General features: G+C 38.4%; 1 pseudogene across 1 annotated transcript in view; it reads left to right on the forward strand.

Moving 5' to 3' along the window:
• LOC309960767 (large ribosomal subunit protein bL9m-like) overlaps positions 1–4,830 on the forward strand; it is a 35,987-nt pseudogene extending 31,157 nt beyond the window's left edge. The window contains exons 2-4 of the transcript in view: positions 3,494–3,964; positions 4,119–4,238; positions 4,711–4,830. The product of the transcript in view is annotated as a large ribosomal subunit protein bL9m-like (transcript). The remainder of the gene's footprint in view (positions 1–3,493; positions 3,965–4,118; positions 4,239–4,710) is intronic.
• Positions 4,831–24,943: the final 20,113 nt, after the last annotated feature.

Below are 24,943 nucleotides of genomic sequence, written 5' to 3' on the forward strand. Positions count from 1 at the left end.
CTGAAACCTTTTGCCCATATTTCCAGTGGATTTATGTCTTTTTACTATTAGTTTGTAAGAGTTCTTTATTTTGGATAAAAATCCTTTATTTGGATCCATGTACTGTGAAATCATCTTCCTTCTGTAGGTTGCTTTTTCACCCCATGCTTAGTGCCTTGTGAAGGCAGAAGTTATTATTATTATTATTTTTATTTTTATTTTTTTTGCGGTATGTGGGCCTCTCACTGTTGTGGCCTCTCCCGTTGCGGAGCACAGGCTCCGGACGCGCAGGCTCAGCGGCCATGGCTCACGGGCCCAGCCGCTCCGCAGCATGTGGGATCTTCCCGGACCGGGGCACGAACCCGTGTCCCGTGCATCGGCAGGCGGACTCTCAACCACTGCGCCACCAGGGAAGCCCAGAAGTTATTATTTTTAATGCAGCACAAATTATTATTTTCACTTATCATTAGCTATGTCTAAGCTATCCTATCCAAAGTCACAAAGATACTGCATGATATTTTCTTCTAAATTATGCAATCTACAATTGAGTTTTGTGTGTGATGTGAGGCAGGAGTGTATCTGGTTGACTCTACTTGTTTCAGTTTTTCCTTATGCAACATAAATGGATAGATTTTTAAAGCTGTGTATTATACAACTCATTACTTTAAAGTACCAATCTTAAATCCTTGGAACTTTCTTACAATTTTAACAAGCAAAATAATGTTGCTATAAAAGAAGACCCCTGCCATACTGAAACCTACTACAGAGAGTTAATTACAATAGAACACAGAAGACCACAAATTAAATCTGCACCCTCATTGTAAAGATCTAGGAAAGGGATACTTACACAGAAAACACTGAGCTTTGAAGGAAAGGAGTGAAGAGAGACACACAGGCTGGAAGGCAGAGTAGAGAGATTTATAAAAGAGATGTATTTAGTGGAGGTTTTCAAAAGAAATTAGTCACACTATGTAATATTAAACATTCTGCTCTGTTTCCCCACCTGAAAATCTTTAGTAAATTTCTAACAATGTCCACTAAATAAAGAATATTAATTTGAAAATACATCAAGTTATTAATCAATGTGGCAGCTCTGTTTCTCTTTCAAATCCTTGTACATATTAGAAGTGATGTCACTTAAGGTGGCCTTGTAATATATATCTCATCATGTTGTTTGCCAAGGATGTGTAGTCTGATACAATGTCTGAAAACTTAAAGAAATTTGGTGAATATGAAATGACAAATATAATATGAGGAGCAGATTTGCATAAGAGAATTTTAGCAGGCTCTCTTGTTGAACACATAATTTGGACTACAACTCATTAGATGCCCCAGGATATTTTTATAGTAAATAATAAAAGATATCAAGTTGTACTGTTTCATGTGTGTGAGTGAAATAATGTTGATGGTTTAAATTATTTGTAATACACAAACACATGAAAGAGAACTACATTCTCAAAAAAAAAAAAGTCTCTGAACAACCACAGTTAACTATTAAAGGAATCAACAAATTTATCATTATTAGAGGTTTCTTTTAGATTTTAAGTATGTAGATCAATTACCACTGATGCTTAACTTGCTTTGATGGGAAAATGAGGTCAGCATTTGTTACCTATATAATTTAATAATAAACTTCATTATGCTACTCATATTTTGCTCCATTTTAGACTTGATTTCAAACTCAAAGGATGGTTTGTCTACTATGGAGCTCACAGCAAAACTCAAACCAGAGAATATGCTCAAGAAACATATATTCCCAGCTTTTAGGAAATAATAGGTAATAAGCACACTATCCCTCTCTATACAGAGGAGAGGTTCTTCTTTAGTGCCCTTATGCTAACAGGTATCTTATAAACACAAAAAGATGTGTTTGCTTGTTGATACAGAAGTCAATAGTTTACAGAGGTTTTCGCTTACTAAAGTTTTTCCTATCCAAAGTAACAGTGGCTTCCTCATCATGGCCATTTCCTGACTACGGCAGTGTTGTGTTGATACACCTACTGAACATAGACAATAGTTCCCTTAGAAAGTTGGTCCTGCCACATAGCTTTGAAAAGGGTTCCGAGATCTCTCTTTTCTTAACCCTGTCCAGGATTGTGTGAGAGATTTAATAATCTGTAATAAATTCCTTTCTGCTTAACATAGCTGGAGGGAATTTTTTTCTTTGTAATTTGACCAATAGTGTGTGTTGTAAGAATGAAATATAATGGAGATTGTTTAATACAGTAATTGGGAGATAATCAGTGTTCAACAAATGTTAGTGAGTATCACAGTTATTGAGAATTCCTCAAATATGTATGAGGTATGAGAACTAAATTACTGCCTGTCATATCAGTAAACAAAGGATGTCAGAGCCATCAGCCATCACATTGCAGATGCCCTGACAGTGAGCCCTGAGGGAACTCAGGAAGGAAACAAGGAATGCCCACTGTCTAGCAGTCATCAGACTACAGTCACCCCTGGCGGTGCAGCCTGAGGAAACTCAGGATGAGAAAACACAGGATACTGGCCCCAGAGAGCTGAGGTGCACATCAAAAGAATGATTTCAGTGAGCCCAGACTCTTGCATCTTCCCATACCTAGAAAAGAGCTAACTTCCTTAACTTGAGGTATCTGGTTTTCTTTTATTAATAGTAATCTTTTAATGTTCTGACTACCTGATTCTGTTGCAAATACTCCTCTATATCCTGGCCTCCTCCTTTCCTGTTTGTAGCAGTCTCTCAGAGTTAAGATACTGTCTCCAAGGCTTGAAGTCCTAAGAATGTCTGTCGAATAAAACACAACTCTCAACTTTTAGGCTGTGCTTTTTTTTTTTTTTTTTTTTCAGTCAATGGGTATAAACTAAGCAATTATATGAAGAACCTAGGGGCAGGACAGGAATAAAGATGCAGACCTAGAGAACGGACTTGAGGACACGGGGAGAGGGAAGGATAAGCTGGGACGAAGTGAGAGAGTGGCATGGACGTACATACACTACCAAATGTAAAACGGATAGCTACTGGGAAGCAGCCACATAGCACAGGGAGATCAGCTCAGTGCTTTGTGACCACCTAGAGGGGTGGGAGGGAGACGCAAGAGGGAAGAGATATGGGGATATATGTATATGTATAGCTGATTCACTTTGTTATAAAGCAGAAACTAACACACCATTGTAAAGCAATTATACTCCAATAAAGATGTTAAAAAAAAAGAAAGGCAACTATAGATGAAACACTTCTGAGCAAAGTTAAACGGCAAGTAAATTCCTAGGAATTTTAGATTGTTTCTGCCTATCTTTCACAATTTCTCCTTATGATATATTGCAATTTACTTTAATCTGGGGATGGGGACCTCATCCTTACCTTCCTAGCTGAAGATTCTGACGCCCTTCTGCCTCAGTTACAGTTCAGGGACTGTATCAAACTCCTCTGTGCGGTATCGCTTCCCGTGTAGAACAACATGGTGGCTGCGCATGCGCGGCCTGGGGGGGGGCGGAGCTCTGCGGCGGGCGGGCGCTTAGAAGCTGCTGCGACCAGGAAGTCCGGAGAGCCTGCAGGCGCAACTTGAAGGGGGAGCACCCGGCTTGGAGCTTGACCTCAGCCTCTCTCACAATCGGAGCTCGGTCATCGGGTTGCTCTGGTGGAAAGCACTGCTAGCTCAAGAGGACCGGAAGCCCGTGCCTGCACCGGCAACACCACGTCCACAAGCTGGTAGAGGACACGAAACACCAGCCCAGAGATAACTTGCAGCTCATCCTCACGCAGCCAGTGGAGGAGGTGACCTGGTCTCAGTGAAAAGAATCTGTGGGCGGTAATTGACTACTTCCTCAAGGACTGGCTGTATATGCATCTCCTGAAAACGAGAAGCCGTTTCAAGAGGAGAACTTGCTGAGACAAGAAGGAAGACCAGAGAAGATCCAGACCAAGGCAGGTGAGGCGACAGTGAGATTTCTGAAACGATGTCACCTGGACGAGGGAATGAAGAACAGTGTCAAAATGGGAGCTAGGGTTTCCCAGGTGGCGCAGTGGTTGGGAGTCCGCCTGCCGATGCGGGGGACACGGGTTCGTGCCCCGGTCCGGGAGGATCCCACATGCCGCGGAGCGGCTGGGCCCGTGAGCCATGGCCGCTGAGCCTGCGCGTCTGGAGCCTGTGCTCCGCGACCCTGAAATAGTTGCTGGCCACTTCCTCAGAAATCTTGGTGTTGTGGTCACCCCACATGCGTTAAAGTTACCAGGAAAGCCCATCGCACAGAGGGGCGAATACTGGTGTGAGGTGACGGTTGTGGACAAAAAGTTAATCAGTTGATCTAAGAAAGAATTGGAAAATTTCATTCAAGCCAAATTTGAGGATTATAACCTGGGAAGAGCATCTCAGAAAGTTATGAGAACTAACTATTCTGCCAGTTAGAAATCAAGGCACAGTTACATAAGTTTTTTGAGACAGAGGGCTGAACATCAAATGATGTATTGACAGTTTACATAATCCAGATCTAAGTGGCATCTTGGTGGGTCATGTGACCCTTTATAAGATCAAGAAGGAATGTTATCTTTTAAGGAGTTGTCTTGTTGGTGCTAGAAGAATGTTGCTGTCTTTGGTTGAGCAGGTATTCCTGACCATGGGGGAGGTTTGGTCAATTCATAATACAGATACACGATGCACAGTGGAGGGTGAAGGGAGGTCAAAGGGCAGAGAAGAAATTTTATATTTATAACTTTCTTGTCACCATAAAATATGAATTTTATTTCACACTGTAAATGGGCTTGGCACTGTGAGGGTACCTGTGTCTGTGGTGAACTTTGAGAGGCCCAAGACCAAAATATATAAGTACTGGTTAGCCAAGGGAATGGCCCCCACCAACTCGCAGACTATCTGAACCTATTCTCCCTTCAAAATAGCAAAGCAGAATTCGAGGAGCAGTGGAGCAAAGGTGGCCAGCACCATAGCATCACTCCCAGCTCTGACTCAGTATGGAATTTTAGAGACCATTGGAAGACAGCAGAGTAGACTGTATATACATATTGAATTGTCCCTATTTGCTATCTTCATCTTCAACAGTTATCACATCTGGCCTTGTTGGGGCAGTCCTGCTCCAGAAATACCCGGCTGTAATTTTGATAAATTGAGTATTAATAGACCAAAAGAGTCTACATCCTATTTAGCCTCTTCCTCCATTAGAATTCATTGGAGTAAATGGTAGAGCTAGCTCATTCTCATCATCCAAACTGAATGTTTGTACCTCAAGAAAAAATGAAGAGGTGCGGGGCTTCCCTAATGGCACAGTGGTTGAGAGTCCGCCTGCCGATGCAGGGGACACGGGTTTGTGCCCCGGTCCGGGAAGATCCCACATGCCGTGGAGAGGCTAGGCCCGTGAGCCATGGCCGCTGAGCCTGCGCGTCCGGAGCCTGTGCTCTGCAGCAGGAGAGGTCACAACAGTGAGAGGCCCGCGTACCGCAAAAAAAAAAAAAAAAAAAAAAAAAATGAAGAGGTGTGTTCTTTAAAAAAAAAAAAAGTTTATTTATGATCACTGGCTTTTAAACAGCGTATTGAACATATGATATACTTGATAATTGAATGAAGGATAAAACTTCTCTTTGGATGTACTCCAAGCTTACTTATCTAAGTATTGATTTCAAGGCAAAGGATGTTATTCTGCTCCATCTGTCATAAAGAGAGAGTAAAATCTTCAGACCAGATGAAGACAATTCAGTCTTAGTTGGTTTACATCATAGTATTTTTCAAAATTATGGAAAACTTGTGTGCAATAGAAACATAGAATATGAGGTTCTGAGCCGTCAGAACTGTCTGACTCACCATTGCGTCCAATGATCTTAGCTTAGGGCCTGGTATGGTGACTTGCTTAAAAATCACCATCCTTGTCATCAACATCCTAGAAACAATAAAAACTCTACCAGTTATTGTCACTTTATAGTTTGTGTATTTAACAAGGCTTGAAGAAAGGTATAAAAAACCCAAATTTACCCATGGGGCCTCTGAGGCTGAGAGATTATCCAAGGTTACAAAGTTAGAAAGTGACAAAGCCAAAGCCAAACATTAAACACAGGTTTGTTTAAGAAATCTCAAGTTATGAATAACAGGAAGCCCCTTTAGTGTGAAATATTGTTTTTACTATGGCATTCTAGAGATGTTGCTACTATTTGCCTTTCCCAACTATCATTTTAATCAACAACACAATGGGGATTTACTGATCCTTATGCTTCTACAACTAAAGCTATTGTGTCTGTTCAAGTTTCTCCTCTGTTTTACGGAAAGAAGACATCCCATAGGAATTTCCTACTTGAAGCCAATTTTCTCTCTGTGATTTAAATTAAATAATTGTATTTAGAAAAAAAAAAAGACACTGTAGTAAGAAGTGGAGGAATGCCAGGAAAAAAACCCACACAAATATTTAATATATTTTTATTTTAATATATAACAAAAATAGTGAACTTTTTTGATAACTATTACATGTATGTACAATTTTCTCTATAGGATATGTGAATTATTCAAAGAATTCACAACATTTCATTAAGGGCAATTAAGTCACACTATGAAGACTTAACTTGAAAAGTTATCCAGATATCCCTTCTGTTCTCAAATCAATTTGTCTCTGCTTCTATAGAATTCCAGGAGAAAGATTACATTACTTCTCTGATTAATACAGAACATCAATCTAAATTGAGTAGCTTCATTCATAAAACCTTTCGATTTATATTTATACTAAGTACACTAATTTATTAAACTAAGTATACTAAATGCTGGGCATGTTGCTAAACTCCTGGGATGAAAAAAGTGAGTTATTTATAGTTTCTGATATTGATAACACTGCTGTCAAACTAAACCCTGAAAATAGAAAAATCCTTCCCAAGTAATTTAGCTGAACTTGGACGAAGAACTCAAAATGCCTTCTATTTCAATATTCTGAAAAGTTTAGGCTTTAATTTGATGACAATATATAGATAAGATGGGAACTGGTATATTCAGCAAAAAAAAAAAAAAAAAAGAAACTATCCTATAGCAATTTAAGATTCCTCTATGGTTGTTATATTAAATTGTTCATTTGTCAACCTATTGCTTTAATATCTAGGCATTATTACATCAACAAAATAAAGTGAAGTGGTCTCCACCACAACATTTATAAAGAGCATACAGATTATTACTGGCAAATTATAATAGAGATAATCTACTTATACATAACTTAGTTTCATTTGTCTTCTCTAATCTCTACTTAAACTCATCTCTATGAATAAGTCTTCTCGAATAAACTACACAAACTTCACTGCATAAGCTCTTACCTCGTAAGCATATCTTAGACAATGCTTGCAATCCTGTCCTCATTGCTAAGCATTTTGTATACGATTCTCAGATATCTCTGGGTTATAAACACCAGGGAGGCAAAAGTCATTCTGTGATTCATTTTCAAATCGCTTCTAGAAGAAATGGAGGGTCAAGTAAGATCCCGCATGGCACGCATGGCACTGCCAAAAGAAAGGAAGAAAGAAAGAAGTGTAGACATCCATGTATAGAAGTCAAAGATGTCAGAGAAAAATCAGCAGTTTGTGTCATTGAGGAGTAAAGGATGAACATGTGTTCTCCAAACAAAAAAGTGACTGAGGAGGTTCCACACAAAATGAATACCAAGTACAAGGTGCAAAGGGGTTGAGAGAGGGTTGTTCAAGGGGAAATACAATTCAGGGTTCCTAGACTGAAAAATATGAGGTTGACTTGGGAAGAAGGAAGGTTACATTCATTGGTCAGAGTATGAACGGAAGTTGTTTGTATTTTATCCAGTAAAACAGTGGTGTTTAAATATTCTTTAGCTGTGAAAGTATTTTAAAATATCATTTGGCATCTTAGCTATAAAACAGATACACGTGGAACACCAGTGGTTGCAATGGTGAGCCAAATATCCAAAAAGCTTGTTGTCTATCCTATCACAACCCCCTTGCCCAATGCACGTGGCTCTATCCTCTAAGTTTAAGGAAATGATGTTGAGATAGTGGCTTTATGTTCATGGAAATAAGGCCTTCAGTAAGAGGAGGCCTTGGCTCATAATGAGTTGGAAGTGAAGCCTGAAAGCCTCTTAAAGAGCGAGCAGAAGAGCTAGAAGCCAAGGATACTCAGAGATTGAATTATGCATGGTGCTAGCTTTAGAAAATACCTGTGGCAGAAAGCACCTGTAGCACCCAGGACAAGTTCTGTAGGGTCCGAGGTGAGACTTTAATTTTCAGATATATTGAGTTTTAGGGTTTGTCGTTAGAACCGTGAGGATTTGAGGTAAAGGTACACCTTGGTGGTTGAGTTGAGGTATACTGAGACAAAGTGAGAGACTACACATATAAATGAATCTAGATGTGGAAGGATATAGTTTTAAGTTAGGAAAGTTTGAACATGTATATATATACTGAGGGAAAAAACACTGGAGAGGAAGGCAAAGAGTTGATTGATGGAGCAAGATGTCCAAGGAAGCAGACAGAAAGAAACAGGGTTAAAAACATTGGTGACTAGATAAGTCTTGGAATTAAAGAATTTGTTTTCTCATTTGGATCTTTGACCAGACCAATGCGTAACCTCTCTGTTACCGCCATCATGGTCCTTTTCTCTTAAAGCAGCATGGGTTGACATGCCATGGCTTGTAATCACAACGGTCCTGATTAATACAAACGGTGACGTAAATTTTCCTTTTAAGATGAAAGGATGGGTGCCAATAACGTTGAGATTATGAGGCTCTTAGAGAAGTTATAAGGTCTTTTCTGATGCCTAAACTATTTCTCTGAACTTGGAAGCAAGATCATACACTAAAAGGTGTGAGTGGGGCAGGCCTGGATTTCAGGCTTGAGGACAGTAGTTATAATTTAACATTTGAAAAGGAAAGGAATGGAAAATAGAATGTAATAAGATTGCAGAGCAATATTTAGTCTATGTGATAAATAATTTGATGAAATTTAACAAACTATGGACGACAATGTCAGTCAGATTTTTTGAATTTACTGAAAAACATTTCTCAGAAAAAACATCTCTTCTTAAATCTAGTTTTATGTTCACTTTTTTATCCCTTGTCTCTTGAATTGGGAATGTATGCATACTTAATCTGCATGAACTATTCGAACTTGAAAAAATAGTTACATGATCTGTTATTACTGATAATTGTATACATCAAATATTAATCACGTAAATCATGTTAGAAACGCTTCGTATTAGAAAGGGAAAAAAAATCATTCCCTCTAATGCTTACATTAATTCCCCTCTCTCCCTCAAGGTGTGTTTTCAGTCCCTTTTTAATTAAGAATAAATAATGAATATAATTTATCTGTATCTTAAAGAGACCCTATTGGCCTTGATTGAATGCAAATCAATTACTAATAATCTGTTTTTAAACAAAGAGCATTGTTTTTCACATCATTTCTGAAGGATAATAGATATACTTTTAGATCATTTGGTGAAATGTCTATAGATTATATGTGTATGTGTGTGTGTGTATATATATATATATATATACCATGTAAAGATACATAAATATAGGTGTCTCCATATTTATATATTTGTGTATGTATACGCACACACATCCACTCAACGTATTTTCTGTGTAAATATAGTATGTGGATGTCTATATTCTAAACACAACTTTGTAAAAACATGGTTTTTTTTAAATTTTACTTTCTGATCTCATAAATCAGGAAAGTTCAAACATGTTAATGTGTGAAATAAAAATAAATTCTATACCTGTATTCATTGTACTTCTGTGTAAAAGAAAGTATACCCCTAAACAATTTTCTAGAACAGTCATATCAACAGTCATATCAATTAAAAGTGTTTTATCCATATATGAAGAAAGAGAAATAAAAAGCACTTAGTTTTATTTTCATTGGTGCTATTCAAAAGATATGATTGAAGAAACTTACTGTTCAACAGCCACCAACTTACAAATAATTCCTTTACTTAAGATGAACTTTTAAAACATGGCACTTTTTTTATAGATATAATGTCATAAATGCGTTCCCAGTTTCCCTGTATACCACATAAAGACAATTTATTCTCCAAGTGGTTGAAATGGTGTATGTTGATAATAGAAAATAATTTTATGAAAGTCAATATTGTTACAAATAGAACACTCAGCTAAAGCTTCTCCATATGAATATTCAAGGCATAGTTGGACAAACTTCAAATATGGCCTTCATCCATTGACATAACTAATACAAATCTGCACTATCATTTGATGTGAGGAGGAGATGGGTACACCAGTGAAGATAAGCAGTATTTTTCTGAAAAAGTAAAACGTGTGTGAAAAATGGGTTTTTAAATGCGCTTCACCATTGTCATAATTATCGTCATTTTGGATTCTCTTCTACCGTTAAATACTCTTAAACTGATAAACCATTTGTATTTTCTTCGTGTAGACTTAACAATCCATCTCCTTCTTTCAATAGTCTTCTCTAAAAAGTCTTCCAATAGAAAAATTCAAAAATCACTGACATCATTAAGTCCATGATAAGTGGTCTGATTAACTTTAACTTCTAGAAGTTAAATCATTGCTACAAGTATGACAATGAGAACCAAGAAATATGTTTTTCAAATGTTATTGAAAGTTACTATTTAGAGGGACTTATTTAATGCTCCAACAGTCGGTGTTTGCCCCATCACCAATGACCTAGTGAGTGATTTGGCCAAAATTAGAACCCACGTACATGGATTTCAAAGCCCATGTCACCATTTTAATTACTACTCATCTGTCAGGCATGCAATTCTTTTAAGGTATTGCCCAAGGGTTTGCTTTTCTTAAGGTGAAGATTCAATAGGACAGTCTCTTTATTCCTAGCAGTATACGAATGAGATCTTAGAGCTCTGTTGGCAAACTTACAGAACAAGAAGTATATAGAATCCGGAACAAGAAGTAGCACAAGTTGCCTTGTAATGATTCTTCTCACTTCTTCTATAATCCATCTAAACATATATAACATACTACAATAAAAAGTAAAATGGATCTTATACTTATTGTATGTTATGTTTAATAATATAAATTTCATATGAATTAAAGCATGGAATGTGCCAACAATCCAGTGTGGAAAGTTAAATCATTAGCTGCATATTGCAAAGAAGAAAGTCATAGTACAGATTAGTTAAGTGATTTTTCAAAAAATCACACAGATTTAAAGTATTATAAAATGGATTTTACCCCAGACCATCTAATTTCATAACCTGATTTGACATGTGTATAAAAGGCACTGCCTGTGGATTTCTGCTACTAGTTTGCTATACGACTTTAATTCACACTCCTCAGGGCTTAATTTTCCTCATCTGCAAAATATGTAACATGGTAAATCAACATTTCCCAAAGTACGTGCCTCTAAACTCTCCTTTTGAAATGCTAATTTTGTGGAAAAAAAAGATATTCATAGTCAATGGTTAGGAATACTAGGCTGAATGTCCATTTGAAAATGAAGATTCCTATACTTCTCCCTTTTCCCCCACCCTCAATCTAAGTGAGGGTTCATGGAATGTAATTTAGTAATTTTAGATAAGGGGATCTCAAATCCTATTTTACTCCAATGTACTCTACTGTACGCTATTCTATATTATTTTATTTATTTTCAATATTGTGACCATCCAGTCCCTATCTCATTTTACACACGCACACATATACACCCACACATATTTAATGTAGTGTGAGATATACTATTACAGCTTGAAGATGTAAGAAAAAGCATACAATCTACAAGTTAAATCTTAAAGTCTTTTTATCATTTCTGATGCTCGGACCATAAGCTTTGTTTAAACCACAAGGCTTTGTGGTTTAAATATGAGAGGAATTTATAGTTTCTCTTTAAAATTCAGTATGTAATAGATCTATTTTGTACATTTCTAATGAAACATTATTTGCTTAATTGCTTCATTTTATTTTATCTTTTCCCCATACTATTTAAGGTAGTTAACAGCAGGGGTCCTTCAGGCAGCCGTTATCTCCCAGCTCCAACACTCCGTAGCCTTATAATTAAGAAATAGTCAAGTACATAAGCTTTTCATAGTTTCATCATCTGTAAATGGGTTAAAAATGTCATCTTTTTCATGTAAGTGTTGTGATAACAAGCACAGTACTTGTCACGGATGGAACACTCAGTAAGCATTAGCTTTGACTGTAACTTCAGAACTACCTTAGTTTTGATTTTAAGGAGAGTCCTCTATGCTTATCTTGGTTTGTGCTACAGTTGGGAATTGTATAAAAATTCATGGTAGAGACATTTTTTATCATCTTTGTCAAGAAAAGTTTTCTTGCAACACCTGCCAGTTTAACTTAGAAGCTACTATTCCCCATCCCTAGTAGCTAGAAACATTTTAGTAGACTGTTCAGAATGTTGTTGGCAGGGTGTTGTTTGTTTTTTATTTCTACCCAGAACTTCCACTGAACAGGAAAATTCATGTGAATGTACGGGATGAGTATGTCTCCGTCCCCAGATCATAAAAGATTCTCCTTATAAAATGGAGGCTGTTTTGTCTGACATCATTTCCAACTATACTTCGATTCGTGACCCTCTTTAGCTAAGAGAACTGATTTGAGTCTCCAAATTAACTGCAAAACTTTATCAAGGTCACATCATTTTAAGTAGTAGAACTAGAATAAAATCCATTTTGGAATAATTTCAGAGACGTCATGCTGTCCTTTATGCGTTGTCTATATATTTCCTACAGCATCAAAGTTAACGGAGAGCAGTACTCACCTAATGAATACATTGAGTTATTTGTTTATAGCCTTTGATTTTTTTCAAATCCATGCTGATTATTTCAGAAAAGAAACATTTTAGATTTTTTAAATTGCAGTGTCAGAGCTAATTAACAATTATGTTTTTCTCAACTACTACTTGTTTTATCATCGTTTCCTTTCATATATACTTTGCAAATTAATAAGTGGTTCGCTTTGCAAAGTGCCAAACATGGCAAAATTTCCTAGACTAGGCTGAATATGTAAGTATTACATGCATCACCTACTCAATTCGACTTGAATCAGTATTAGTTTCAAAGTGTATATTTTGTTAAAAAAAGTTTTATCCCCCTCTTGTTCTGATTTCAATTATACTTAATATCTGCACATTCAAAAACACCAGAATTTTAGGGCATTTTTATCTTCAATTTTAAGACATATTCCTTTCTACTTGACAAACCCAGATGAGGTGGATATTCCATTCTTTTGTTTGCATTATAATTTTAGGAGAGGATATACACTTTAAGTAGGAAAAAAAATCTTTATTCATGGTGGATACAAAGGGACAATTCTAAGAGTTACTTTTACTTAACTCATAGCAGTCAGGATATTAAATGTTCACAGGACATACTCTTTCAGCATAAAGTTAGGTTTTTCTTAGAATCTGTTTTTAAATAAAGGCAGTGTTGGTTTCAAGATTTTAAACATTCAAACATCCACTGTGTTTCTTTTATCTTCTTGCTGGTGATAAGTAAGAATGTGGGTGCTTTAAATCCTTTTGACGCGTCTGTCACTAGCACAATAAACTCTCCTCCTGTGCTGAAGAGGCCCATGTCTGTCGCTGGGATCCCTCTGGAGGTGAAGATTGCCATGTGGGTTTTCTATCGACTTCCTAAAATGTAACCTCCTCATCTAGGCTGCCATCTCTAGCGTGACAGATTGGGTAGATGATTCCATCATCGGATCACACTGTGTTTTACCATTTGCAGCCAGGTGTCATCTTTGGAGAAGAGAGTTAAGCTTTTGTCAGAGAGTATTTCTCTTGTTTCACTTAACATCGACTCACCTTTTGATATTGAAAGAATAAAAAATACAAACTGATAAGGCTATCCCCAGGCAGAGTTTTCATCCTACTCAAGGCAGTCGCAGCAGTTATAAAGATCCTTCAATAATCTGTCAAAAACTGACATCACTGTGTAAAGAGCTGTTCATTTCTATATCTCATTTTGGATTGATGTACGTGCAGTTTTATATCCTTCGGTTCGATATAACATTTGGCCTTTCATGTTCTCAGTTTCAGCTACAGGGAATTCAAAGCTATTTCAAAGCATAATTATACCAATCTGCATATAAAAGGCTATATGTCCTACAGAGGGTTGGATGGAAAAGTAAACTCTTTCAAAGAAGAAAATTAGAAGTATTTCCCACAACTAAAATTCACTACAGTTAATACATTTTTTATCTGATAAGAAGTTTTTTGGGTTTTTTTTTAAGCCAATAGAAGATTAATCCAGAAAATGATGGGGACTTTTTTGTGAGGTAGGGAGGAGAAGAGGAATGGAGACCTGAAAATTGAGGAGGAAAGCAAAGGAATGGTACAAGTACATTATACAAATCATTTGTGAAAATGGTCACATTGCACAAGAAAAATCAGTACTTACAATCCTGTAGCAGACAATAGGATTCTCACTTATATATTGTATTAGTTATCTATTGCTGCATAACAATATACCCCAAAACATATTATTATATCATAATTGGTGTGGTTCAGAATCCTTGGTGCAGCTTACCTGGATGGCTCTGGCTATGGTCTCTCTTGAGATCCACAGTCAAACTCTTGGCAGGAGACATGGTCGGTTGCCTTTGAAGATGCAACTTAGGCAGAGGGTCTGCTTCCAAGCTCACTCACATGATGGTTGATAGACCTCATTCTCTTGCCACCTGTGTCTTACCTCAGAGCTGCCTCTGTGACATCTCCACAAGCAATCCAAAAGAGAATGAGAAAGGAAACAAGAAGGTCCCCAAGATGGAAACCATCGCCTTTTTATAACTTATGTCAGAAGTGACATCTCCTCACTCCACCACATTCTATTTCTTAGAAGTGGGTTACTCTATCCCACCCACCTTCAAGGGAAGAGGGCTACTCAAGCATGTGAATACCAAGAGGTAGAAATCATTATGGACCATCCCAGAGGCTGCCTACCCCACATAGATATACTCATATTAAGTTGCTTCGGGTACTTTTTGACACTACAAAAGACTTTTCAAAATACAAGCCCTGTAAATGAAACTGAAAGTAATTGCTATTACACAACTTTTGCAGTTTTATTTTGTTCCAATTATTTGCTCTCCAATTATAATCTTGCTAGTTATAGAAAGTTTCATAACTTGAAAATGATGAGTACAGTTACTTAAATCTTTAAAATAATTGTTTTTATCTTTTTTTACCATGAAAAAATTGAGATTAAAAAAACCTCACAGGGCTTCCCTAGTGGCGCAGTGGTTGAGAGTCTGCCTGCTAATGCAGGGAACACGGGTTCGGGCCCTGGTCTGGAAAGATCCCATATGCCGCGGAGCAACTAGGCCCGTGAGCCACAACTACTGAGCCTGTGCGTCTGGAGCCTGTGCTCCGCAACAAGAGAGGCTGCGATAGTGAGAGGCCTGCGCACCGCGATGAAGAGTGGCCCCCGCTTGCCACAACTAGAGAAAACCCTTGCAAAGAAACGAAGACCCAACACAGCCAAAACTAAAAACTAAAATTAATTTAAAAACTGCAAAAAAAAAAAAACCTCACAAACATAATTGTGTAAATTCTGGAGCTAACAAGATACTTAGCACCGAAGTTATGTAGCATATGGTTATCCTGGTCCCAAACAGTAAAATGTGTCTGTATGTGCCAGCTCTTAATTACCAGCTCCTTAACACTCAGATGTCAATTGCTGGTGGCAAAGGCAATACCCAAATGGCCTAGTTTCTGTCATGCACAGTGTAATTAAATTGACCTCAAGTACTGAAGCTTGCAAGTTGCCTGATACTATTTGGACACTAATTTCAGGCACTATTCAAAGTAGAGTAATATCGTGAATAAACCAATGTAATGAAAGAAAAGCTCTATTGGGGTTTAAAGTGTATTTTCATATGTAATTAATCTTTTAGACAATTGTATAAATAATCACCATTCTAATCTATGTCAAATATAACAATGCATATCACATATTTGATATTAACCTTATTGAACTAAAACTCCACTCAATCTCAAGACAAGGATAAATTTGTTACCCATCAAAGTGAAAAATAAATTACTATAATAGTTGCATTTGGGGAAAATGGAATTACATATGATATTTTGTGATCTCATTTATTGATTTGTAATGAGAGAAATGAATTATTTATATTTGTATTTAGATTATCAATTTCCAAATATGATCCAACATGAAACATATGAGTAATATAGCCTTAACAACAACAAAAATATGCTAGCAATATTATATATTATAGTATAGTATATTATATATACTATACAAACTCCCATGGATCTAATGAATCTTCGTGACATTCTCTGTCATACTTTGCTCATGAGCCCAAAGCTCATTTTCAAGCTTCCAGTTAAAGATAGAAAGAAAGTGAATCCATGCACTAACCTTCACTCTTCCCAAAACTTCACTAAATCAAAAGAAAAATTTAAAGGTAAAACCTACAAAAACAAATAAAAGACAAAAAAGTGAAGAAAACAACTGTGACAATATTTTGGAAGTTCGGAAGTAGATCAATAAATTATAATTGACTCTGTGGTTTTGAAAATATTTAATCTTTAGCTGGAAGTTTAGAGTATGAAGAATAAATCTGATTTATCCCACAGAAAATTCCGAAGGCTCAGGAATTGAGAGAACAAATTATTTACGAAGTGAGAGTGAATATAAAAATAAAAAGAACGATAAAAAATGTCATTAAGAAGCAATTAGACCTCCAAGTTGCCCTCATGGACAGTGCACATATAGGTGATCAATTATCCCCTCTGGTTAGAAGACAGGAGATTTATTCTTTAAGGAGGTTAAAAGAGAGATTCCTAGATTGGAAGGCAGCAGGCACTGTTTAATGTGAGATCATCATACCAAGAAAACTTTGGATCTTGCATCTTTTCTCAATTAGCTTTCAGAATGCAAATGCCCAAGCTTATACCTCCATGCAGAAGCCACCAAGACATTTATCTTGGTGCTTAAACCAAGAAAAAATATACCTAACATATTGATATTGGCGATTCCTTAATTATATGGTCCAGCCAGATCACCCTACAAAAAAAGATATGCCATAAGCCCTCCAAAGAAGCACAGAGCTGTCAGCATTTTCTGAGTACTGTTCTTAATTCTGAGATGACAGCCAAGTATCACAGGACATTTGCAAAAAATCTCTACCATATTCCTTGAAACACTATTCAGGGAAAATAAAATGTAATACGAACCATCATCAACACCCTGAGATGAATAAGAGAAAATATTTCATACCTGAAAAAGTTCAAAATAGCTTAAAAGAGAAATATTCAGAAAACAAAAGGAACTCTTAGATTTAAAATAATAATAAAATAAGTAAATAACAAGCTTAATAGAATGTTGGAAGAGAAACCTGAGAAAATCTCCCAGAAAGTAGATTTTAAAAATACAGAAAATATGGAAGAAAAAGTGACGAAAATTTGAAGGTCAGTGGAGGAGTTTCAACTTACAAATAAGGAATTGAAAGAGATGCAGAAAATAGGAAATGAAAGGAATAATTCAGAAAAATTCCCCAAAACTGAAAGTCTTCAGTTTAAAGATCAAGCTACTAAGTACCTGCAAAGTGGTTGAAAATGATGATGTCTTGATTACTATAGCTTTGTAGTATAGTCTGAAGTCAAGGAGCCTGATTCCTCCAGCTCCATTTTTCTTTCTCAAGATTGATTTGGCTGTTTGAGGTCTTTTGTGTTTCCATACAAATCGTGAAATTTTTTGTTCTAGTTCTGTGAAAAATGCCATTGGTAGTTTGATACGGATTGCATTGAATCTGTAGACTGCATTGGGTGGTATAGTCATTTTCACAATGTTGATTCTTCCAATTCAAGAACATGGTATATCTCTCCATCTGTTTGTATCATCTTTAATTTCGTTCATCAGTGTCTTATAGTTTCTTGCATACAGGGCTTTTGTCTTCTTAGGTAGGTTTATTCCTAGGTATTTTATTCCTTTTGTTGCAGTGGTAAATGGGAGTGTTTCCTTAATTTCACTTTCAGAATTTTCAACATTACTGTATAGGAATGCAAGAGATTTCTGTGCATTAATTTTGTATCTGCAATCCTACCAAATTCATTGATTAGATCTAGTAGTTTTCTGGTAACATCTTTAGGATTCTCTATGTATAGTATCATGACATCTGCAAACAGTGACAGTTTTACTTCTTTTTTTCCAATTTGGATTCCTTTTATTTCTTTTTCTTCTCTGATTGTTGTGGCTAAAACTTCCAAAGCTATGTTGAATAATAATGGTGGCAGTGGGCAACCTTGTCTTGTACCTGATCTTAGAGGAAATGGTTTCAGTTTTTCACCATAGAGAACGATGTTGGCTGTGGGTTTGTCACATATGGCCTTTATTATGTTACAGTAAGTTCCCTCTATGCCTACTTTCTGGGGAGTTTTTATCATAAATTGGTGTTGAATTTTGTTGAAAGCTTTATCTGAATCTATTGAGTTGATTATATGGTTTTTATCCTTCAATTTGTTAATATGGTGTATCACATTGATTGATTTGCATATATTGAAGAATCCTTGCATTCCTGGGATAAACCCCACTTATAGTGTACAATCCCATTAATGTGCTGTTGGATTCTGTTTGCTAGTATTTTGTTGATGACTTTTGCATCTATGTTCATCAGTGATATTGGCCTGTAGTTTTCTTTTTTTGCCTTGTTTTGGTATCAGGGTGATGGTGGCCTCATAGAATGAGTTTGGGAGTGTTCCTCCCTCTGCTATATTTTAGAAGAGTTTGAGAAGGATAAGTGTTAGTGCTTCTCTAAATGTGTGATAGATTTCGCCTATGAAGCCATCTGGTCCTCAGCGTTATTTTGTTGGAAGATTTTTAATCACAGTTTCAATTTCAGTGCCTGTGATTGGTCTGTTTATATTTTCTGTTTCTTCCTGGTTCAGTCTTGGAAGGTTGTGCTTTTCTAATAATTTGTCCACTTCTTCCAGGTTGTCCATTTTATTGGCATATAGTTGCTTGTAGTAATCTCTCATGATCCTTTGTGTTTCCGCAGTATCAGTTGTTACTTCTCCTTTTTCATTTCTATTTCTGTTGATTTGAGTCTTCTCCCTTTTTTTCTTGATGAGTCTGGTTAATGTTTTATCAATTTTGTTTATCTTCTCAAAGAAATAGCTTTTAGTTTTATCGATCTTTGCTATCGTTTCCTTCTTTTTTTTTTTTTTTTTTTTTTGCGGTATGCGGGCTTCTCACTGCTGTGGCCTCTCCCGTTGTGGAGCACAGGCTCCGGACGCACAGGCTCAGCGGCCATGGCTCACGGGCCCAGCCGCTCCGCAGCACGCGAGATCCTCCCGGACCGGGGCACGAACCCAAGTCCCCCGCATCAGCAGGCGGACTCTCAACCACTGCGCCATCAGGGAAGCCCCCTTCATTTTTTTTTCATTTATTTCTGATCTGATCTTTATGATTTCTTTCCTTCTGCTAATTTTGGGGGTTGTTTTGTTCTACTTTCTCTAATTGCTTTAGGTGTAACGTTAGGTTGTTTATTTTAGATTTTTCTTGTTTCTTGAGGGAGGATTGTATTGCTATAAACTTCCCTCTTACAACTGCTTTTGCTGTGTCCCATAGGTTTTGGGTTGTCGTGTTTTCATTGTCAATTTTTTCTAGGTATTTTTTGATTTCTTCAGTGATCTCTTGGTTATTTAGTAGCGTATTGTTTAGCTGCCATGTGTTTGTATATTTTATAGTTTTTTTTCCTGTAATTGATATCTAGTCTCATAGCGTTGTGGTCAGAAAAGATACTTGATACAATTTCAATTTTCTTAAATTTACCAAGGCTTGATTTGTGACCCAAGATATGATCTATCCTGGAGAATGTTCCATAAGCACTTGAGAAGAAAATGCATTCTGTTGTTTTTGGATGGAATGTCCTATAAGTATCAATTAAGTCCATCTTGTTTAATGTATCATTTAAAGCTTGTGTTTCCTTATTTATTTTCATTTTGGATGATCTATCCATTGATGAAAGTGGGGTGTTAAAGTCCCCTACTATGATTGTGTTACTGTTGATTTCTCCTTTTATGGCTGTTAGCATTTGCCTTATGTATTGAGGTGCTCTTATGTTGGATGCATAAATATTTACAACTGTGATACTTTCTTCTTGGATTGATCCCTTGATCATTATGTAGCATCTTTCTTTGTCCTTGTAATAGTCTTTATTTTAAAGTCTATTCTGTCTGATATGAAAATTGCTACTCCATCTTTCTTTGATTTCCATTTGCCTGGAATATCTTTTTCCATCCCCTCACTTTCAGTCTGTATGTGTCCCTCGGTCTGAAGTGGGTGTCTGGTAGACAGCATATATATGGGTCTTGTTTTTGTATCCATTCAGCCAGTCTATGTCTTTTGGTTGGAGCATTTAATACATTTACATTTAAGGTAATTATGGATATGTATGTTCCTATTACCATTTTCTTAATTGTTTTGAGTTTGTTTCTGTTTCCTTCTCTTGTGTTTCCTGCTTAGAGAAGTTCGTTTAGCATTTGTTGTAAAGCTGGTTTGGTGGTGCTGAATTCTCTTAGCTTTTGCTTGTCTATAAAGGTTTTAATTTCTCCATCGAATCTGAATGAGATCCTTGCTGGGTAGAGTAATCTTGGTTGTAGGTTTTTCCCTTTCATCGCTTTAAATATGTCTTGCCACTCCCTTCTGGCTTGCAGACTTTCTGCTGAAAGATGAGCTGTTAACCTTATGGGGATTCCCTTGTATGTTTGTTATTTTTCCCTTGCTGCCTTTAATATGTTTTCTTTGTATCTAATTTTTGATAGTTTGATTAATATGTGTCTTGGCATGTTTCTCCTTGAATTTATCCTTTATGGGACTCTCTGCGCTTCCTGGACTTGATTGACTATTTCCTTTCCCATGTTAGGGAAGTTTTCAACTATAATCTCTTCAAATATTTTCTCAGACACTTTCTTTTTCTGTTCTTCTGGAACCTCTATAATTCGAATGTTGGTGCATTTAATGTTGTCCCAGAGGTCTCTGAGACTGTCCTCAATTCTTTTCATTCTTTTTTCTTTATTCTGCTCTGTGGTAGTTATTTCCACTATTTTATCTTCCAGGTCACTTATCCGTTCTTCTGCCTCAGTTATTCTGCTATTGGTTCCCTCTAGAGAATTTTTAATTTCATTTATTGTGTTGTTCATCACTGTTTGTTTCATCTTTAGTTCTTCTAGGTCCTTTGTAAACGTTTCTTGTGTTTTCTGCATTCTATTTCCAAGATTTTGTATCATCTTTATTATCATTACTCTGAATTCTTCTTCAGGTAGACTGCCTATTTCCTCTTCATTTGTTTGGTCTGGTGGGTTTTTACCTTGCTCCTTCATCTGCTGTGTGCTTATCTGTCTTCTCATTTCGTTTAACTTACTGTGTTTGGGGTCTCCTTTTCACAGGCTGCAGGTTTGTAGCTCCTCTTGCTTTTGGTGTCTGCTCCCAGTGGGTAAGGTTGGTTCAGTGGCTTATGTAGGCTTCCTGGTGGAAGGGTCTGGTGCCTGTGTTCTGATGGGCAGGGCTGGATCTTGTCTTTCTGGTTGGCAGGGCCATGTCCAGTGGTGGGCTTGGGGGTGTCTGTGAACATAGTATGAATTTAGGCAGCCTCTCTGCTAATGGGTGGGGTTGTGTTCCTGTCTTGCTAGTTGTTTGGCATTGGGTGTCCAGCACTGGAATCACTGGCCGTTGGGTGGAGCTGGGTCTTAGCGTTGAGTTGGAGATCTCTGGGAGAGCTCTTGCCAATTGATATTACTTGGGGCTGGGAGGTCTCTGATGGTCCAATGTCCTGATCTTGGCTCTCTCACCTCAGAGGCTCTGGCCTGACACCAGGCCGGAGCACCAAGACCCTTTCAGCCACATTTCTCAGAAGAAAAGGGAGGAAAAAAAGAAAGAAAATAAATAAATTAATAAAGAAAAAAAGAAAAAATTATCAAAAATAATAATAAAAACAAGAGAACAATCAAACCAATAAACAAATCCACCAATGTTAAGAAGAGCTAAACATGAAACTAAGATAAATATGAATATCAGAAACAAATCAGTCTCAGACAGCAAACTCCAAGTCTACAGTTGCTCCCAAAGTCCACCACCATAATTTTGCGATGATTTGTTGTCTATTCAGGTGTTCCACAGATGCAGGGTACATCAATTGACTGTGGGGATTTAATCCGCTGCTCCTGTGGCTGCTGAGCGAGGTTTCCCTTTCTCGTCTTTGTTCGCACAGCTCCCGGGGTTCAGCTTTGGATTTGGCCCCGCCTCTGCGTGTGCGTCGCCCTCAGGCATCTGTTCCCGCCCAGACAGGAGGGTGTTAAAGCAGCGGCTGATTAGGGGGCTCTTGCTTATTCAGGCCAGGGGAGGGAGGGGTACAGTAGTTATTATTGGAATGCAGGTTGAGCCTGCGGTGACAGAGGCCTGTGTGACGTTGCACCAGCCTGAGACGCGCCGTGCGTTCTCCCAGGGTAGTTGTCCCTGGATCACAGGACCCTGGCAGTGCCGGGCTGCACAGGCTCCCAGGGGGGTGGTATGGATAGTCACCTGTGCTTGCACACAGGATTTTGGTGGCTGCAGGAGCAGCCTTAGCATCTCATGCCCATCTCTGTGGTCTGAGCTGATAGCCGTGGCTCGAGCCCATCCTGTGAACCTCGTTTAGGCGGTGTCTGAATCCCACCCTCCTCGCGCACCCTGAAACAATGATCTCTTGCCTTTTCGGCAGGTCCAGACCTTTTCCCGGACTCCCTCCTGGCTAGCTGTGGCGCACTAGCCCCCTTCAGGCTGTGTTCACGCAGCCAACCCCCGTCCTCTCCCTGGGATCTGATCTCCGAAGCCCAAACCTCAGCTCCCAGCCCCCACCCGCCCCAGCGGGTGAGCAGAGAAGCCTCTCGGGCTGGTGAGTGCTGGTCGGCACCGATCCTCTGTGCGGGAATCTCTCCGCTTTGCCCTCCGCACCCCTGTTGCTGCGCTCTCCTCCGTGGCTCCGAAGCTACACCCCATTCTCACCAGTGAGGGGTCTTCCTAGTGTGTGGAAACCTTTCCTCCTTCACAGCTCCCTCCCAGAGGTACAGGTCCCGTCTCTATTCTTTTGTCTGTCTTTTCTTTTTACTTTTGCCCTACCCAGGTACGTGGGGAGTTTCTTGCCTTTTGGGAAGTCTGAGGTCTTCTGCCAGCGTTCAGTATGTGTTCTGTAGGAGTTATTCCACATGTAGATATATTTTTGATGTATTTGTGGGGAGGAAGGTGATCTCCACGTCTTACTCCTCCACCATCTTGAAGGTCCACCCCCCAACTTGGAAGTATTTTTGATACCAGGTTTTTTTTTTTTTTTTATTTAGCTAGTTAGTTGCACCAGGTCTTAGTTGTGGCAGGTAGGCTCCTTAGTTGCGTCTCACCAGCTCCTTAGTTGTGGCATGCGAACTCTTAGTTGCAGCATGCATGTGGGATCTATTTCCTTGACCAGGGATCGATCCTGGGCCCCTACATTGGGAGTGTGGAATTTTATCCACTGTGCCACCAGGGAAGTCCCCTGAAAATGCTTTTGTTCTCAAGAGAACAACAATTGTTGTTAGCTGACTATACCTACGCACGATGTTCTGTGACATTCAGTCTGTCTTTGGCAGATGGTCTCTGGGACTTCTGCCTTTAAAAAAAGAGGCAACGTAGCCCCTTAACTGGTCATTTGGTGCTTGAGTCCCCCTTACCATGGATAAGCTAGAGCTTTCTGGCCACTGAGTCTAACTTGGTAACCATCACTAGCTGCTTGGGGCCGGCATATAGACATTATTTGTGATTGTACACCCTTAGGAGGAACCCAGGGATGGCTCATTGTAAATTTTGTGGAAAAGGAGATCACCACCGAAGGGAGATTTAAGCATGACACCCAAATCACCTAACAAGAATTATTTAGGTACGGTAGCTACCTGTGCTACTGTTTCCCTTGCTGCTGTCTTGTGTATTTTCCTGACCCCCAGGGGTATCCAGGTACATATCTGTGGAAACCTGTGGCCCAGGCACTGATAAAAAACAATAATAATAATGAGAAGTGGAAAGAGCATTGGGTACCAGCCCCTTCCAAAACAATGGAGGCAATGACACAGCTGTTCTTCCAATCAAAGGCCGTGCCTGGTCTCAGTGTTGCTGGTTATCAGTAGGCCAAAGGGCTAATCTGATCCCAGCGTTTGATTACCCAGCAAACACCTCAGACAAAATGACCTTCCTGGAGGTGGACCCTGACTGGACTTTGCCTGACACTCCCTGGAGGAGGAGATGGCTGTCTATAAGTGGGCAGCTTAGCCTCCAAACTCTTTCCTTTCAACAGCCCGTGAGGTCTGCTGCAAGGGTGATCTGATGTAGACAGAAACTGAAAGCCATGAGTACTTTACATGACTATAAATCCAAAATATTATGAGAAAATTGTACAGAGAGAAAAAGAAAAGGAAAAGGAGGAAGCCCATAGGTATATAGCAGAGGCTGATTTTGAGCAATTGACCCCTGGGTTTTGGGCCCAGAAGCCTTCTGCTATGCCACTCTTTTAGCTGCTTCTCTGTTTCAACAAAGATCTTAATTCTCAGGATTATAGGGAAAAATTCCCATGACATCCCTATGGCAGAGGAAGGGGATCCTTAAATTCTATCATACAGTCGTTGCCTTGGGTGAGGCTATAATACTGATGATACTGATTGAAGACTTTCTAGAATAAAGAAATTATAAATATGAGCAGGGTAGAAAGAACCCCTCCCCCCATCACAACCACCACCACCAAATGAATCCAGTGGCGAGGGAAAAAAATAAAAGGGGAAGGAAGGAAGTAGGAAGGAAGGAAAAAGGAAGGAAGGAAGGAAGAGACAGAGGGCCTTCAAGTATTAAAACTTTATATAAGACCTAATAAGTGAAGGAGTGACTATCTCCCCTGCTTCTCCATTTAACAGTGCAAATTGGCCTGTTCTTAAACCTGGCAAGAATGAATGGCATCTCATGGTGGATTACCACAACCTTAATGCTGCGGTTCATTTCAAGAAGACTCCCACACTCAA

Source organism: Leucopleurus acutus (genome assembly GCF_964270905.1).
Source record: "Leucopleurus acutus genome assembly, chromosome: 4".
In the NCBI taxonomy this organism is placed as follows: Eukaryota; Metazoa; Chordata; class Mammalia; order Artiodactyla; family Delphinidae; genus Leucopleurus; species Leucopleurus acutus.